Source organism: Notamacropus eugenii, chromosome X, assembly GCF_028372415.1.
Source record: "Notamacropus eugenii isolate mMacEug1 chromosome X, mMacEug1.pri_v2, whole genome shotgun sequence".
NCBI lineage: Eukaryota > Metazoa > Chordata > Mammalia > Diprotodontia > Macropodidae > Notamacropus > Notamacropus eugenii.
Genome location: NC_092879.1, coordinates 75116007 through 75121078, shown reverse-complemented (window position 1 = coordinate 75121078; position 5072 = coordinate 75116007). Strand labels below are relative to the sequence as shown.

The 5072-nt window shown below is 36.7% G+C and overlaps 1 pseudogene; it reads right to left on the bottom strand.

The window, feature by feature from the left end:
- Positions 1-1437: 1437 nt before the first annotated feature.
- LOC140515420 (periphilin-1-like) lies at positions 1438-4274 on the bottom strand (annotated as a pseudogene).
- Between the last annotated feature and the right edge of the window lie 798 nt (positions 4275-5072).

Here is a 5072-nt window from a genome sequence, read left to right as displayed (position 1 = left end):
GAGTCCCTAATAAGGAGAACTAAAAAAAGAAAAAACCAAACCTTTAGGCTGAAATCACTGGTAAAATCAATCTACTAACTCCCTAATGATCCATGGAGCAAAAGACAACTGATAAACCCTGAAATAAAGACCAATGGGGAAAAATGTATATTGTTTCTCATGTCGATAAAGATTTATTTCTTGGATTATAAAACTTGTGGAAAATCTCAACCTACATAGGCCATTCACCTTTCAACTCACAAATTTTCCCTTCTATCTGTCACAGACATGATCTTGTAAGACATATTTCAATGCGCTTATGAGATTCAGAAGTATTGGAACACAAAGGTTTAGAATCAATAATATTAAAAGTCTGTATTTATATGTTTTGCATGACTGCATATGTATAACCTATTTCAGATTGCTTGCCTTCTCAATGAGGCAGACAGAGCAAGGAGGGAGGGAGGGAGAAAATTTGGAACTCAAAAATTAAAAAAATGTTAAAAATTGTTTTAACATATAATTGGGGAAAAAATAAAATATAAAATTAAAAAAGAAAAATTCTGTATTCTTGATCTAGAAGTTATTAGAGGTTTAGGTTTTTTCTTTTTTTTTGTTTTTTAGCAATTCTTGCACAACAGAATAGTATATTTAAACTAGAATAACTTCAAGCCATCAGCTAATATGGAAAGTAGATCATTAGAATATTTAAAAGTTTAAAGTCTTAAGAAACAAGTTGGGTAATAAAATCATGACATTAAGTCATCGAACATTTTATTTGAACTTTCAAAATATAGGTCATGTGGAACTGCTAGATGACTAAATTCAATGGGTTTTCAATTACTTGAAAAAATTATTTCAATGTAATTCCTAATCAGTAAACTAAGTCTAGACTCACATGACAAAGCATATGATTGTATAGGGTACGAGACTGAAATTTTATATTGTGGAATATATAGCTGAAGCAGCTAGGTGGCAGAATGGATAGAGCACTGACCTAGAGTTAGGAGGACCTGAGTTCAAATTGAGACCTTAAACACTTACTAGCTGGGTGACCCTGGGCAAGTCACTTAACCTCTGTTTGCCCCAATTGTCTGAAAAGATAAAAAAAAAAGAAAGAAAACTGACCTCTAGGACATATTTCTTAAAGAGACATACTTAGAAAAATATATTAACACTCTTCATCCTACAGAAAAAGTTTATGCTTAATTATGTTTTGTTTTGTTGGTGAGGCAAACAGGGGTTAAGTAACTTGCCCAGGGTCACACAGCTAATAAGTGTCAAATATTTTTAGATATTCTTCCAATATAACAATGATAAAAATATCTAAATGTGTGGCTAATTGTTGTAAAGTAGACCTTTAACTAGCCAAAAAAGTATTCCATATATTAAGAATTTATACAATCCAGGAAAAAAACAAACACAGAAGTATAGTATCTTTTGTCTCAGCAAAAAATCTTAGAAAGGCTCCTCAAATTCTTGATTGCCACCATCATACTGAAATGAAATGCTTCTGTTCTTTAATGTATGGCTCACCTATTTCACAAATTCTGCCTCAAGGAAAACTGCACACTTTTCTAATGAAGGATCTTTATCAATCAGCATTTTCACAACCATCCCAAAGTTTCAATCTTATTGATAAACCTGTTCAATTTCTTGGTCTTTGATGCTACTGCTTTTGAGTAACTGGCTACCTGGTTGTCTTCAAACAATTTTATATTAACCATGTCATTGGTCTCGGGTTCTTCTGGGAGGTCATCATATAATGGTTCCAAAGATCCACCATCATAATCAAAAATTTCTGGTAAGTTACTCTCATCAGTCTTCTCTAATTTTTCTGCAGCCCACTTGTTTGCAGTCTCAGCAAACTCCTTTTCAATTAGCCTGCTAGGTTTATCCAAGACATTTGATGAGGGAACTACTGTAGAACTCCAGGGAGTTTGTCAGATTTATGGAGAATGGAGAAATTTTTGACCAAACAAGAGATAGAGAACATTATGAAGTGCAAAATGGATAATTTTGATTTCATTACATTGAAAAGTTTTTGCACAAACAAACCTAAGGCAACCAAGAATAGGAGGGAAGTGGAAAACTGGGAATTTTTGCAACTAATGTCTGTGATAAAGGCCTCATTTCTACAATATATAGAGAACTGAGTCAAATGTACAAGAATACAAGTCATTCCCCAATTGATAAATGGTCAAAGGATATGAACAGGGAATTTTCAGAAGAAGAAATTAAAGCTATCTGTAGTCATATGAAAAAATGTTCTAAATCACTATTGATTAGAGAGATGCAAATCAAAACAACTCTGAGGTATCACATCACACCTATCTGATTGACAAACATGATGAAGCAGGAAGACGATAAATATTGGAGAAGATGTGGGAGAGTTGGAACACTAATTCATTGTTGGTGGAGCTGTGAGCTGATCCAACCATTCTGGAGAGCAATTTGGAACTATGCCCAAACATCTACAAATAAGTGCATCCCCTTTGACCCAGCAATAGCTCTTCTAGGATTGTATCCCCAAGAGATCATAAAAATGGGAAAGGATCCCACATGTACAAAAATATTTATAACAGCTCTTTTTGTGGTGGCCAAGAACTGGAAACCAAGGGGATGCCCATCAACTGGGGAATGGCTGAACAAGTTGTGGTATACGAATGTAATGGAATACTATTGTACTATAAGAAATGATGAACAGGAAGACTTCAGAGAGGCCTGGAAAGACTTATATGAACTGATGCTGAGTGAAAGGAGCATAACCAGGAGAACTTTGTACTCAGCAACTACCACAGTGTTTGAGGAATTTTTCTGGTAGACTTAGTCTTTCACAGCAATGCAAGGACCTAAAAAATTCCCAATGGAATCTTGAGGCAAAATGCCTTCCACATCCAGAGAAAGAACTATGGAACTGGATCACAGAATGAAGCAGACCATTTTCTCTTGTGTTATGTTTTGTTTTGTTTTATGGTTTCTCCTATTCATTTTCACTCTTCTATGCAACATGACTAAGGTGAAAATGTATTTAATAGGAATGTATGTGTAGAACCTATATAAGATTGCACACTGTCTCAGGGAGGGAGTGGGGAGGGAGGGGAAAATATCTAAGATATATGGAAGTGACTGTAGAAAACTGAAAACAAATAAAATATTTTTAAAAAAAGAACCATAAGGAGAAGTTATCTCTTGATGTTTTCAAAGACTGAATAGAAGGTCTCTCTTTACTTCTATGCTGAAACTGGTGGAAATAATAAGATTTGCTATGTTCTGGAGAGTAACTTCTGCGCTGACACTGGAGCAGATCTGCTGTGTGAAGAATCTTTGGAATTTATAGGAGATTCCTGAAGTAACAGATTGTCCCTTTTATAAGGACATTGTTCTCTCATGTAGTGGAAAGAGTAGAAAACTTTTCTTCTAAAATCATCTCTAGTGTCCCTATAGTCAGGCTGTCTACTTATGGGATGATCATCCCTTGTTCATCAATAGGTGGGTTCATAGCTGTATCAGTAAGCACCCTGACATACACAAGAGGGCCTACTATCACAGGTTGTTAAATCTGCATTTATAAGAGGAAAGGCAGCTTTTGAGGAGTCAACAATCACTTTAATTACATTCAACATTCAGAAAAATATAAGCAGAGAGATAAAGACCAACAGACAGGGCTCTTACTGCCTGAATCAGAGCAATATTGACTTATAATTTACATCCATTCCCAGACTGAGAGAGCCTTTACATCTGAACAGTCCAGGAGTCTGAAGATGCAGCCACTCAGAGTCTTGATCAGGTAATCACAAGATCCTTCTCATAAGTGAATCCCCCAAAGTAAAATACTAACCTCCCAGTATACATAATGAATACTTGGCTTCTGATTGGTTCAGAGTCAGCAGGCACAAAACCCACATGACTCAATACAGCTGTGAACCATCAGGGCTCAAAGGGGACTGAACCCTCTGATGCTCACAATCTAGCCTGAGCCTGGAAAACAACTCCAAACAAACAAATCCCACCCCACTTACTCCCAAAATAGCCTCTGTGGGGTGGACCACTTCTTTGATCATGAGAAAAACTGCAGCCCTCATTATATTCTTGGTAATCAACGTGACAATAATCATATTTATTATAGCCTCTTTCACCAGGTCTGTCTAGCAGTGGGGGTTTCTTGGGTTACAATATTAACTTCTCTATGATAGTTACCCTCAGGATTTCTTTGTGGAGGAAAGCATTCTCTTGTAAGTCTGTCATACTCAATAGTGTCCTTTAGACCACATACCCTCTCTTCTATATGCCATTGTATCTTTTCAGGCATGAATTTTAAAGGGCTCAACAAGCTCCTGGGGGAAATTGCCCCATGCACAAAGCTACTTCCCTCAAAAGCTGAGAACCTTCACTGCCTGTGGACCCACAGGAAACTTCCAAACCCTCTTCAAACCCTATATTCACATTGTTGGTACAAATAGAACCAGAATCTGAGTGATCCAAAAGAAAAATTATTTTGGAACCAAATTTTCCTACCAAATCAAAATTACTGAAACCAATTAACTAAAACCAATTTACTGAATGCCTCAACATAAATTTTTTTCATGTTGAGTCTAAGCTGTGTTGTTGTTGGCGATAACAACACTGAAAAATAGATAACTGAGACAGTTAAACGGAAGGAATGAGATTTCCAGATGAATTCTGACCTATCCTCAATATAACACTGAGTCATATGCCAGATGTGCATTCTTACCAGGATCACTTAACCAGTGATGAACCAGAACCAGACCTGAAAGGGGATATCTAAGTAACACACTGTAGTACTTTACAGAAGACAAGAGCTGCAGAACCAGGACCATTAAATCAACAGTCAGAACCACAGCAGCAGATGCTACCCAGTTCCAATCAAAACCAGAACCAGAAAGGCATTCTCTGAGTAAACCATTACAGAGCCCCTGAAGTAGGAGCAGTCAATACCAGGATCACTCAATCAGTTAACAGCACCACAGTGCCGGACTGTACCTGGGCCAAACCAGAGACAATAGCCACAACACACAAATAAGAGTCTCACTTATGTACTTGCAAAAAAACGAGGTTGAAAAAAAGGCCTG